At 37.3% G+C, this 14,870-nt stretch overlaps 1 protein-coding gene across 20 annotated transcripts in view; it reads right to left on the bottom strand.

Annotated features, from left to right (window-relative positions):
* Nucleotides 1-14,870, bottom strand: part of RAD51B (RAD51 paralog B) — a 799,436-nt gene that overhangs the window by 503,534 nt on the left and 281,032 nt on the right. The gene's annotated exons all lie outside the window — the stretch shown is intronic.

Genomic DNA, 14,870 nt, shown 5'->3' with positions numbered 1-14,870 from the left:
CTGGACAAAGGAAGTAGTTTGGTGAACATTACTGGATTTTCAGTTTACCCAAAACCAAAGTACGTAGGATGGTATTGTAGTGGGGTTGTGTTGTATTTACTTCTCAGAAAAGAGAGAACTGCCACACATTCAATATGTGAAAGAAAGCCTTGAAAGCAGACACCTACTCACCAAAAGCAAATAATTTAAGATGGATGAACTGAAAAGACATGTAACAGCACAACCACATGAGAGCTTTTGTGTGTATAAATTTGCTTGCTTTTAAAACCACTGATATCCTGTTTCTAAAAACTTATTCCTGGCCTCTATTCTTCTCTAATAGAACCCAATCAGTTTCTGACAGCTCTTTCTCAAACAGCTGTCTTTCATTTAATTTCATTTAGTGTGCAAACCGTTTCAAGTTGCATGCACAAGCATACTGTGAAGAATTCATTTTCTCTAGTTTCCTGGCGACAATAAAAGAATTTAATAATAAAAAAAAGTTGAACTTTGGCCTGAAATGTTGCTGTCCTGCCGAAATGGTGAATTATACAAGTGGAAGTGATCCAAAGGTTACTTGGTCCACCCCCTACAATGCAAAAAGAGCCTAAACAGATCCTTTCATGTAATTATTTTACTTGTCACTTTAAAATCTTGTAAGAAAAATTCCACATTCTCACTAAATAAATTTGGTCCAGGCCTTGATAATCTGAAGAATGAACTTCCTCAGGGATAAGTGCAGGGAGAGTAAGAGGATTTAGGACTCACAACCTGGAATTAGTCAAAATATAGAATTGAAAAACAGGTATGATTCTAAATGCATATATAGGAGAATATCCGGGAAGATTTTTGTAAAGGAAGCTGAGTTCTTAAAGAAGAGAGCCACAATATCGCATAATAGATCATGGGGTTTTGAGTTTAATAATCATGGATTAAAATTCTACCAATGCTAAGGTATAGTTCTCTTATCTCCAAAATGGGTATTAACATTTAATGGGCTCTCGTTCTAAGTTCTAAGTGCTTCACATGTATTAACTTATAGATAAATGCTTATACAATAAAGTTGTATGGATTAAATAATGTTATTAGGGTGTTTAGCACAGTTCTTATGTTCAATAAATAGTAATAATTATTTTCCCACTTCTGCTTATGAAACCAGATATTCTCACCAATAAGACTTTTGGGACCCAAAGATCTAAAAAGAGAGACCAAAGTAAGTAATGCCACTTTGCTCCCTCCCTCTTTTCCTTTCAACCAAGGCAGGAAATAATCTTGAGACAGACGGAGAAAGGGAAGCCATTCAGTTTTGTCTCTTTACCTAAATAATAATGGTAAGAAGAGGGGATTGTGGAACAGTATGAACACCTTTCAGTTTCTTTCGACACACATAACCACTTCATCCTCCACTTTTTTCCACCCCTCTTATGTTCACGGTACCATTCTCTGAGTTTCAAATCCCCTAGGATCTTGAACGCCACAGAGTGCCTCAAAGAACAAGCCTACTGTCCCTTGCAGACAGCTGTGTCCCTATCTTAAATTTCCACCTTTCACAAAAGACATGGTAAACTTACTTTCCAATTTCTTAGTATACTAGCTCCTAAGTATGATGGTCCCTGAAATTAGCAAACATTTATGAACTTCAGTGAAATTTGGGCCTAGAGTCTCCAATCTATTGACAGTACTTACATCTCATCATCTTTCCAAGCAATAAAGCCAGGGCTCTCTGTGTGATCTTTCTATGTTCAGTTCAACCAAAGTTTACACTATATTCCTCTTTGAGTTTAAGTTTTGGTTGAAGTAAGTATGCCAAAGATTTGGCAGGCATTGACTGTAGGGATACTTAGCATTCAATCTGACGAGAGGCTAAAATATAATCCATTTTAAATGGGAAGACCAAACATGAAGTTGGTATTACCAGTGCCTCATGTTACCAAGTACTGCTGCCACTCTTTCCTGTCCAGCCCTCTATTTCCATCACTAGCAAGAATGCCTGGGCCAATCACCAATCACCACATTCAGAACCATGGCTCCTTGCTATCTATATACTCCAGGCCCCAAATAACTGCTTTCTTTCTCCAATCACCCTGAAAAAGAGGGAATATTATCTAGCAACTACAGCAGAGGATTCCTAGGCACACTTCTGGAGAAATGCACTGGGAATGCTAATGGAAAAGAACCATACCCCAGCAAAGATTTTATCTTCTCTTTCTAGTAAGCTTCTTATTTCCCTCAGAAAACTTTGCTTCCTGTTACATAATGCTTTGGGTAGGACACTCACACATCTCATTAGCACCAGGCCAGAGCATTCAAGAAATAAAACCTACTTCGATACCATGTTTACAAAAGAGAGAGACATGTATGAATTCATACCATAAGCTGGTCTCACAGCCACATTATAAAAGTCATATTAAACTTGCCTGCATTTTATCAAACCATTAATCATTTCTACACTGACCCCACCCCCAAGACTCTTATGCTCTGGCCAGGGAGCATTTCAAGTGTGTGGCCATCAAATGCCATGAATAACAGAGAATGCAGGAAAAGCAGTTTCTAAATCAAATCCATACTCTTGAAAATAAACACATTTTTAAATGATATAATTACAAAAATATGCCACTCTTGGTTTGAAAAGTAATATAACATTAAGTTTTTAAAAAAAGGAATCAAGAAGAAAATATATCATATTGCTCTGTATCAGTTTTTGCCTGTATATAATAAGGCTAGCTGGTATAAAGTAAGGCAATAGACAAGCAGATTGATAAAATAATGAAAATTGAAGATCCTCACAGACAATAAAGGTTGAGACTACATTGTACTTGAATTGCAATAACCCAGACACAAACAGATAATTGAAGTGGTGGACTAAATCCAAACCACCAAAGCCAAATTAATAGGTTTAAAAAATATATATGTAACAATTTTATTGAGATATTACTCACATATCATAAAATTCGCCCTTTTAAAGTATATAATTCAGTGTTTTTAGTGTACTCACAGAGTTTTATAACCATCACCAATATCTAATTCCAGAATATTTTCATTACTCTGAAAAGAAACCTGATAATCATTAGTAGTCACTCTCCCTTCCCATTCCTCCCTCTCTCTAGATCCTGACAATCACTTATCTCTCTTCTGTCTCTATGAATTTGCCTATTCTGAACATTTTGTATAAAAGGAATTATACAACATCTAGCTATTTGTGATTAGCCTCTGTCACTTAACAGAATGTTCATCCATGTTGACACATGTATCACTACTTTATTCCTTTCACTACTAAATAATATTTCACTGTACAAATATACCACATTTTGTTTATCCATTCATCAGTTGAGAGACATTTAGGTGTTTCCACTTTTTATTATGAATAATGCTGCTATGGATATTTATGTACAAAGTTTTGTGTAAACATATTTTCAGTTCTCTTGGGTATATACCTAGGTGTGGAATTGCCGGGTCCTATGGTAACTCTATGTTTAACTTTTTGAGGAATGTGAGTTCCCATTTTTTTTATATCCTTACCAACACTTGTTATTGTCTATCTTTTTTATCATAGCCATCCTAGTGGTAAAAAGTGGTAGCTTATTATGGTTTTGACTTGTATTCCATCAATGACTAATGCTGTTGAGCATCTTTTCATGTGCTTATTGGCCATTTGCACATCATCTTTGGAAAAAATCTGTTAAAATTATTTATCTACTTTTAATTATTTGTCTTTTTATTGGTATGTTATAAGGGTTCTCCATATTTTCTGGATACTAGACCCTTATCATATGTAAGATTTGCAATTACTTTCTTCTTTTCTGTGCACTGTCTTTCAAGGTCACAAAGATTGTGCTCTATGGCCTCTTTCTAAGAGTTTTATAGTTTTAGATCATACATTTAGGTGTCTGATCCATTTGATGTGTTCTGTAAAGTACCAATTCAACTTCATTCTTTTGTATGTGGCTGTAAATTGTCCCAGTATTATGTGTTGAAGAGACTACTCTCCAGTGAATTGTCTTGGCACCCTTGTAAAAATTCAATTAATCAAAAATGAAAGAGTTTACTTCCCAACTCTCATTTATAATTCATGGATCTGTATTTTTATCCTATGCTAGGACCACACTGTTTGGATTACTATAGTTTTATACTGAGTATTAAAACTGGAAAATGTGAGTCTTCCAACTTTCTTTTTCTTTAAAAGATTGTTTTAAGATTGTTATGGCTATTCTGGATCCCAGTGAATTTTAGTATTGGTTAAGGTTTTGATAGGAATTTTGTTGAATATGTAGATTCATGTAGATAATATTTCCATCTTAACAATATTAAGTCTCCTGATTCATGAATATAGGACATCTTTCCATTTATTTAGGCTTCTTTAATTTCTTTCAACAATGTTTTATAATTTTCAGTGTGCAAATCTTATACTTTTGGGGGTTCAATTTATTCCTTAGTATTTTACGTTTTTTGATGTGCAAAGTACCAGGTTTTGGCATCTCTTCTAGCTCTCATGGAGCACTAAGGTAAAAAAGGAATAATTGTTTATAGACTTCACATCCTATGCTATATCCCTGTCAGCTTAACTATGTCATAGCCAAGCATGTTTATACCAGTCCTGAATGTTTATAAACATCTTAATGAAGAGGGAAATAATACTGATCTATCTTGAGGCAGGAGAACAGCAAAGTACAGACTGGAATCAAATAGACTGGTCACTCACAGGCTATAAAATGCTGAAAAATTTGTTCTCCTTCTGTAGCCTCAGTTTTCTCATCTATAAAATTAAGACAATATCTGCCTTGCAAGGTTTTATGTGGATTAGAAACAATATATTTATGGGCCAGGACTTTGTCTTGTTAACTATTATGTATTTGGCTCCTAAATCAATGCCTGGGGCATAAAAGGTGCTCAATGAATACCCGTTAAATGAGTTTTTAAAAAGTCTAATGTAGTATCTACCAAAAGTAAGGACTCAATAAGTGACAGCAATGGTTATCATCATCATCATCACCATGAGATTATTGACTTTAGCATAAATAACCCAATGTTCCAATGAAGTACTAAGTAAGCTGAATCACAGTGCTGCCATATCCTGCATGGAATGGAAATACAAATAAATTTAGCCAGAGGCAATGCAAACCTGGAAAGAACAAAGGAGAACTTTAACAACTCCAATGTGACACAAACACTGAAGTTCATTTTAAATTAACTTTTACTTACTTGATATTGTTGAATATGGAAAAGGCTAGAAAACATTGTGCCAGATAGGGCAAAATGTTCAAGCTTTGACAGAACAACTGGAAATAAAAAAACCTACCACATCTACTTCATATTGATTATAATAATATATTAACCATGCTAGAAAGTACTCTAATGTTTTTTAATGAAATGATTGTTGAGTTATTTTTTCTGTATATTTCCTTAAGTTCATTTTTTTAAGTAAGAAACAAAAGTAGAAATGATAAAAATAAAAAGAACCCCACAAATATGTCAAGCTAGAAACATCTAGTTTCTGGGTTCTTATAGTTTCCCAAAACCTAATACAAATATTTGTAAAAATAGGAAAATAGAACAAAACGAATGCTCAAACAAAAATTCAAATCCAGTTACTACATGCAGCCTCTAAAATGCCTTCTGCTGTTTCAACTGACCGCTTTTTCATTTCCTGCAGTTTTATCTTCTAAAAAGATTAAGAGGGAGCTAGTGTTTTACATTTAAAACATGGCAATAAGACTCTGAAACACTTTAAACTTGACACTAGTCATTACTAACTAATTGGTTTAAAAGCTAATTTTTCCCACTTCTATTTCATTCCCATAGTTGCAAATCAAAGGAAGATGATATTTTAGAGGACCCAATAAATAGAAGGTATATAATCCTGTCACTAATATTGCTAAACCTTGTTTCTGTGCTTGTAAATGCTGCTTGTTTCACCAAACAAAAGTGGTTGCTTTCATTGAAGAAGAGAATTTAAAAGACCTTTCTTACTATAATAAAAGCAAAAGTCTACTTATAATTACAAATACTTTAAACTTGGAGTCTGAAATGAAATTCCAATTATTGTTATCCTGGTATGCATTTTACAATAATTTGAGTCTTCCTTTCATCCTTTTAAAATAATAACAAAACCAATCTATTTTTAAAATCTTTAAACAATGCATACTTAGTAAAAAAACAAGCAAACAAACAGTATGAAATAATGTAAAATTCTCCCATCCTGACCCCCAGGCCCATAGTCCTCCTCCCCAAAAGAAACGAGTTGCTTATTAACAACCTGAAATTTTCCATACATAGGCAAGTATAATCAATCATACATATATAATATACATACATAAAATCATGCATATACATAAATTTTTAAATTATCATTTTATGACAATAACAAAGTAACTAGAGAACCTAGGAGCTTCAAGCAATGTTGGAGAGCATTTACCAATCCTCTTGTTTTATACAGGTCAGGAAACTGAAGCCCAATTAGGTAAATTGTCCGAAGCTATTCCTAATCACTGAGAAGCTCCGAAATTTTGTTTCTTGCATGATTTTAAAGATATTGCTATCTCCGAATAGACCTGAGAATATCTTTTTCACACAGGAAAAAAAAAAAAAGATTCCTAGAGTTTAGTTTAAAGTAAATATGTTTCAAACTAAAGTTTCTCCAACTGTTTCAATCTCCATTGGGGTGGGAGGGTGTGTGGTCATTAAGTTTCATCTGAAACAACAGTTCTGCTTGGGCAGACTTAACAGCCTATTTACATCTGTATTCTTAAGAAAACTAGTAAAAATAAAGTATAAACTTTATGAATTTCTCCAACTCCTGTGCAGGCATAGTAAAATCATGCATTTGATTTTCTCAGTTGAGCGCTTAAGAATTCAGAGAGCTAACAAGCCCCAACCTGTACCCTGCATAATAAACAAATAACAGTATCTCATTAAGTAGCTCAAGAGGGAAAGTTCTTGGTTTCATCAAAAGTGAATGAAGTCTATCATGGATTTCTTGTAATCCACTTACAAGAATCATGTGGGCCAATATTCACCCAATTGGTATGTGAGCAGAGACACGATGTCAACAGTGTCTGGAGATAACCCTATTCCAAAGCCACTGTGTTCAGAGAGACTCCTGCAGTGATGAAAGGTACTTCACTGAATGACTGCTAGTAGAATATGCAATGAAGTGGGGAGATTAGATAACTGAATTTTAAGACACAGAATTCAGTTTTGGTCTCACCATGTCACCCTAGGTCTAAGTGCTTTGTTTCTCAGTTTATCTGCTCTTTTAATTAGTAATAATACTATTTATTGGTTTGAGGGCTTCAGCAACTTTTGACAACAAAGGCCTTGCTCAAAGAACCTACCATGCTTTTTTGAGTTCTTAAAAGAAAACAAAACACGTAGAAGCAGTTGTTTGCCCTCCCTCACATATTTGAAAGCTTCCATAGAAGCTGGAATCTTTATTCTTTATTATCTATTATATAATAATCTGCTGATTCTTTAAACCTTTCAAAATCACACAGAAATAGAAACTGCCCCTTAAGCCTGAACTGGCACTAAATACTAAAATTTCTGTAGACTGTTGGCAGTAAAAATGCCAAATAAAAATCTCTTGCATACACTCTCTCACTCTATGTACGTTGTTACCTTGAGTTTCTGGGATTTGTCTCCAACATAAACAGTACTTGTGTCACATTGAAGGAGGTTACCTCAGCTCTTCTGAAACCTGCGACTGGGTAAGTTCTATTCCCTGAAACAAACACAGCAGGAGGGTGGGCCTGGCAAGCCAGAACCCTAATACTGAAAAATGCCAACTAGTGCTTCTAATAGGAGACAAAATACATTGAACGTGCAAAATTCCCTACATTTTTACAGGAGTAATTCATTTCTCATCCATAGAACACCTTTCTTTGGAGAGGTTATTTGATCCTAATGTATTTTTTTAAATTAATTTTTTAAATTGTCTCCTCCTTATCTGAAGTGGTCTGAAACAGTCAAGAATATATTTTCTTCTCCTTTGTCCTTGCGGGTAGGACATGTTCTTATTCAATCTATCCTCTAATGAAATCTGGAGAGACTTCCCTTCCTCAATTTGTACTAACACTTTAAATTAACTTTGCACACTAGGAAAAAGAAATGAGAAATGGGTGCAGACATAAACATTATAACGAAATAGTTAAAGCAACCCACACTATATTCGTAAGAGTAATAATTTAGAATCTTAGTTACTGGCATCTAATAATCTATTACTTTTGGTTTTGTTCCTCATCTTCTGGTTGCCTGCCTCTGAGCCAATTCATTTTATGTTTTTTTATCATCATACTCTTCATGGCAAGAAAATAAACACAAACTGAAACTCAATGTGGTAATTTATTTTCTAGTTTCTCATAAGAGGTGTGATAGAAAAAGAGATTGAAACTATTATGATAACTCCTGAGGTTTTGAATTACACAGGGAATACATTTAATTATTTTATTAATTATGTTTTATAAGTCAATAAAGCAAACTGCTATAGTCCACTTATGCAATATTGAGCTCTAAGAAACTCAAAAGACATGCACTGGTGTGGGGGTTGACTGGTTTGGCTGTGTGCCCACCCAAATCTTTTCTTGTAGTTCACATAATCCCCATGTGTCATGGGAGGGATCCAGTGGGAGGTAACTGCATAATGGGGGTGGTTACCCCCATGTTGTTCTTGTGATAGTGAGTTCTCACATGATCTGATGGTTTTATAAGGGGCTTTTTCCCCTTTTTGTTCATTCTTGTCTCTTCTGCTGCCATGTGAAGAAGGACATGTTTGCTTCCCCTTCTGTCATGATTTCCTGAGGCCTCCACAGCCCTGTGGAACTGTGAGTCAACTAAACCTCTTTCCTTCATAAATTACCCACTCTTGGGTATGTCTTTATTAGCAGCATAAGAACAGACTAATATAGTAAACTGGTACCAGTAGAGTGGGGTGCTGCTATAAGGATGCCCAAGAATGTGGAAGCAACTTTGGAAGTGGTAACAGGCAGGGTTTGGAACAGTTTGGAGGGCTCAGAAGAAGACAGAAAAATGTGGGATATTTTGGAACTTCCTAGAGACTTAGAGGGCTCAGAAGACAGGAAGATGTGGGAAAGTTTGAAACTTCCTAGAGACTTGTTGAATGGCTTTGACCAAAATGCTGATAGTGATATGGACAATGAAGTCCAGGTAGAGGTGGTCTCAGACAAAGATGAGGAACTTTTGGGAACTGGAGCAAAGTTGACTCTTGTTATGCTTTAGAAAACAGACTGGCAGAATTTTGCCCCTGCCCTAGAGATCTGGGGAACCCTGAACTTGACAGAGATGGTTTGGAATTGGAATTTATGTTTAAAAGGGATGCAGAGCATAAAAGTTTTTAAAAATTGCAATAGAAAAGAAAAACCCATTTTCTGAGGAGAAATTCAAGCAGACTGCAGAAATTTGCATAAGTAGCAAGAAGTCAAATGTTACTTGCCAAGACAATGGAGAAAATGTCTCCAGGGCATATCAGAGGTCTTCATGGCAGCCCCACCCATCACAGGCCCAGAGGCCTAGGAGGGAAAAATGGTTTTGTGGCCCAAGCCCAGGGCCTCCTTGCTCTATGCAGCCTTGGGACATGGTGCCCTGTGTCCCAGCTGCTTCGCTCCAGCCATGGTTAAAAGGGGCCAAGGTACATTTCAGGCCATTGCTTCAGAGAGTGCAAGTCCCAAGCCTTGGCAGCTTCCATGTGGTGTTGGTCCTATGGATGCACAGAAGATACGAATTGGGGTTTGGGAACCTCCACTTAGATTTCAGAGGATGTATGGAAACACTTGGATGTCCAGGCAGAAGTCTAATGTAGAGGTGGAGCCCTCATAAAGAACCTCTGCTAGGGCAGTGCAGAAGGGAAATGTGGGGTTGGAGCCCCCTCATAGAGTCCCTACTGGGGCACTGCCTGGTGAAGCTGTGAGAAGAGGGCCACTGTCTCCAGACCTGAGAATGGCAGATCCACTGACAGCTTGCACCGTGCACCTGGAAAAGCCACAGACACTCAACGCCAGCCTGTGAAAACACCTGGGAGGGAGGCTGTACCCTGTAAAGCCACAGGGGTGGAGCTGCCCAAGGCCATGGAAGCCCACCTCTTGCATCAGTGTGACCTAGACATGAGACACGGAGTCAAAGGAGATCATTTCAGAACTTTAAGATTTGACTGTCTTACTGGATTTTGGACTTGCATGGGGCCTGTAGCCCCTTTATTTTAGCCAATTTCTCCCATCTGGAATGGGTGTATTTACCCAATGCCTGTACCCACATTGTATCTAGGAAGTAACTAACTTGTTTTTGATTTTACAGGCTTAGGCAGAAGGGACTTACTTTGTCTCGGATGAGACTTTGGACTTGGACTTTTGAGTTAATGCTGGAATGAGTTAAGATTTTGCCAGACTTTTGGAATGGCATGATTGTGTTTTGAAGTGTGAGGGCATGAGATTTGGGAAGGGCCAGGGGTGGAATGATATAGTTTTGGCCATGCCCCACCCAAATCTTATCTTGAATTACAGTTCCCCTTATCCCCATGTGTCATGAGAGGGACCTGGTGGGAGGTAATTGAATCTTGGAGGTGGTTACCCCATGCTGCTGTTCTTGTGATACTGAGTGAGTTGTCACAAGATCTGATGGTTTTATAAGGGGCTTTTCCCCATTTAGCTCATTCTTCTCTCTCCTGCCACCATGTGAAGAAGGACATATTTGCTTCCCCTTCTGCCATGATTCTAAGTTTCCTGAGGCCTCCACAGCCCTGCAGAACTGTGAGTCAATTAAACCTCTTTCCTTTATAAATTGCCAGTCTCAGGTATGTCTTCATTAGCAGGTGAGAACAGACTAATAGAGTGGTCAGGATCTGGGTGGAGTTCCTGCATACATATTTGGTAGCTGAATGCCCCTAAACCAGCAGCAATTTAATGCTTCTGGGCTTCACTTTATTTACTCTTTGCAAAATGGGGAAGAGGGAAATGATCTCTAAGGCTCCATATATCTAGAATGTTATGAATTATTTTTAACCAATTCAATATTCATAGCCCCTTTGAGGTAAGTCAAGCTCAAGTAAAAATTGTTCATGGAGAAAAAAAGAGTAAAGCACAATGGAAGGATGAGAGAACAGCGTGCATACCCAGTAAATAAGAGGTGTCAAGTACCACCTGACCTCAAGGCAACTCACTGCACACTAGACAGAGCCGTAATGAAAGTCCATCAATCTTTACTGGAAAAAATTACAGACTTTGGGCCAGGTGCAGTGGCTCATGCCTGTAATCTCAGCACTTTGGGAGGCTGAGACAAGAGCCTGGGCAACACAGTGAGACCCTGTCTCTAAAAAAATTTAAATAAATAAAATTAGACAGTTTCAAAATTAAACCTCTGTGCAACAGGCCAGAGTTTTTGCATGTTCCACAGGCACATGAGTATCCAATATGACTTATAAAATAGTTTTAAAGTCACTTTTTTCTAATAAAGAAATTCATATTTGATCAGTTTCCTTCTACCTTCTATAGTTGAGGTCTTTGAAAATACACTTCTATCTTCTTCCTTTCCCATCAAGCTTACCCATGTTGACAGAGACAAACTCTAATCTGCACATGAACAAAGACATAAGACAAGAGTCTAATCAGGAGAAAAGTCAAAAAGAACTTCCCCCTCCCTTTGAAATTTTAACTCTTGTCCGAACACTCCCTCTCACCCCATACTCCTCTCATAAAATGTGTTTATTTATCTTTGATTCTCCTCAAAGGTGCCTGGAGAAGCCTGTCGAGTGAGCGGCCACCTTCCAGATTTAATCGGTTTTCCTCAGTTGTTTGGCAGTTCTAAATGCAGAAACCAAAAACTCTTCTGCTCAACTGGGCTTTCTCAATACAGGCGTTGGCACAGCCCCACACAATTCCATCTAAGCAGAACAACCGCAGCATTAAGTTCCCTCCTATCACAAGGGCCTAGTGTTACTTGGTTGGGTTGTCATTCCACCTGTCAGCTGCCACCAGAGGAAAACGAATTTGCAAATTTACACAGTTTTCTTAGGAATGCTCTTTCTTTTTTTTTCTCTTTGGACTCTACATTCCTGTAGCTCCTATTCTTCAAGGGCACAGGGGCTTACTTAAACATAAATTTTTACAACTTAACTGGAAGGGTGCCCTGCTTGCAAATGGAAAACTGCCACAGAGCAGACTTAACTGCAGCAAGCAGGTGACAGAGCAAGGAACAGGATCCAAAATTATGATTTTTTGTGTGCTACTGAAGTAAAAGAATTTAAGAAGGCTTTACTCAGGGTCATAGGCTGGGTTGGAAGACTGGGAAAAGGAAATCAGTAGTATCTATATCTAATTATGGTGAGAGAATTTCACAGACATCTATAACCTAGGTCAAACGTCAAAGACATGAACACCTAAGACACTTTCACACATCCCTGAGCATCATGATTAAATTCAGATAGTTGGGGATCTGTCCCCAGGACCAGGATCCTATTGTGTTAGGGGCCTCTAAATAATAAGACTTTATGGGTTCTCTTTCACAACAAAGAGTAGGAAGTGATTAGCAGCTGGGGAAAACAAAGAGACTTTCACAAGTTAGGGTTTTTCACTTCGTTAAATCTAGCAATTAAAGAAAGGAGGACTTTTGAACTATGACATAATATTGAAAAAGAACAGACTGCATGGTTAAATAATAAACAATGCTGATGTTTATCAACCTTGTCCATTGCTGTCTCCAGAACCCCTAGAACAGAGCCTGGTACATAATAGGAGCACAGAAATGCTGTTCTCTCTGCCCAGAACCACCTCCCCAGCAACACCACCATGGACACAACTCGTCTCTCATTGCATTCAGGTCTCTGCTCAAAGGCTCCCTCTTTAGATATGCCTTGCTTGAGCATATGCTCTAGAATTTCCTTATCCCTCTTTATTTTCTTCCTAACACTGTGATATGGTTTAGCTCTGTGTCCCCACCCAAATCTCATCTTGAATTGTACTCCCATAATTCCCATGTGTGTGGGAGGGACCTGGTGGGAGATAATTTGAATCCATTGGGGCAGTTTCCCCCATACTGTTCTCATGGTAGTGAATAAGTCTCGCAAGATCTGATGGGTTTATCAGGGGTTTCCACTTTTGCATCATCCTCATTTTTCCTCTTGCCACTGCCATGTAAGAAGTGCCTTTCATCTCCCGCCATGATTCTTAGGCCTCCCAAGCCATGTAGAACTGTAAGTCCAATTAAACCTCTTTTTCTACCCAGTCTCAGGTATGTCTTTATCAGCAGAGTGAAACTGGACTAATATACACATAATGCTACCCAACACTGTATGTCTAATTGCTTACTTTTTAATTGCCTGGGCAGGTGCTATTTTGTTCACTATAGTATTGCCAATCTCTTAAACAAAAGCTGGCACATAGTAAGTACTCAATAAAAGTTATGAAAAGAATGAGTGGTTAGAATGGACTATAAGCTACAGACTTATTCTATGCTGTATTCAGTCAAACAGCCAATAAACAATCACTGGTTATTCATGGAATGTTGGATACCATCCAGGAATAAAGAACTTGTGTTGATTAAGAGAAAGCCCCTAGATAAGTAAGTCAGTCATGATAACAGTTTAATATGAAAAGAGTCACGAGACTGTGCATAAATGGCTATGAAACAAGGAGGAAAGACATCTGAATCCGACAGGCAAAGTGAGTAGAGTTCTCCAGGTGAAGCTTCAGTGAGGTGCTCTGCAGAATGAACAGCACATGGGAGGAAATGGAGCATGCAGCCACGTGATGATGCAACAAAGTCAGTAGAGAGACATGGTGGGAGGTAAGACCAGAAAGATGCAGGGAACTTAGCATGAAAGGCCTTGGCACTAAACTAAATGAATCCTGGAATGATGTGTGTTTGTATATCATTTTAAGAATGATTTGCATTTTAAGAATAACATTTTGATAACTTTGTAGAACATGAATTAGAAGAGGTCAGAATAAAGGAAGACACTTTTTCCAGTGGTCTAGACAGAAGCAATGAAATGAAGAAAACCCATCCCTGTATTCATTCATTTCTTCTTTTCTTCAATGAAGAATTCTTAGTGTCTCCTTAGGCAAAGTTGTGCAAGGCACTTGGAATAGGTAATAGCAGTAGAAATGGAAAAGAACCTGCTTTAAAGCTGTGAGCAAATGAGTCTGACTGTTGTGTATACGGTTTGGGTGACTAGTTTACTTGGGAGGGAAATAATATGTGAAGTTTCAGATGGTATGAAGTATCATTTGAATATCCAGTTAGAGACATCTACTAGGCAACATACAGAAGAACAAGCAGAGAAAGTCAATCCATTCTATATAAACGTTCAAAAACTTCTACATGGCATTCCTTAGAGACTCCAAATTTCTCTACTCCTATTCTCAGATTAAAAAAAACTAGTTAAATTTCTTTAGGGAGGCAAATGTTTTCATAAAAATTATGAAATTTACACTTTTACTAAAAAATGTGAACTTAAGAAAAATACAAATTATAAGGAGACTAATTTTCAGAAAAAATACCTTTTTATATTGATACTCAACAATTCTAAAATTGTATTAATGCATTCATCAAGAGAGAAATCCATAATAAACAACTGAAAATGTGTAGGAAGTAAAATAAAGGAGGAAAACAAATGAGGAAGATGGATGTATACATGTGATACTCCTAGGAGGAAAGAGATTTAACTATCAAGTCAGGAAAGCTTAACTGTCCTTACACATGTTATTTGTATATTTGCATCCATCACCAGCATAATGATTTGTGGCAGTTTATGACAATTCATTCATTACTGACAAAATAAATAATTAAGAAAGATGAAATCAAACAGGAACATAGATAAGAAAATAATGCCAGGAGTAAGACTGGCACACACACACACATATCATTTATTCCTTTGCAGCTATTAGAGA

This window comes from Pongo abelii, chromosome 15 (genome assembly GCF_028885655.2).
Source record: "Pongo abelii isolate AG06213 chromosome 15, NHGRI_mPonAbe1-v2.0_pri, whole genome shotgun sequence".
NCBI lineage: Eukaryota > Metazoa > Chordata > Mammalia > Primates > Hominidae > Pongo > Pongo abelii.
Note: the sequence above shows the minus strand (reverse complement) of the source record. Positions and strands in the feature narration are given on the sequence as shown.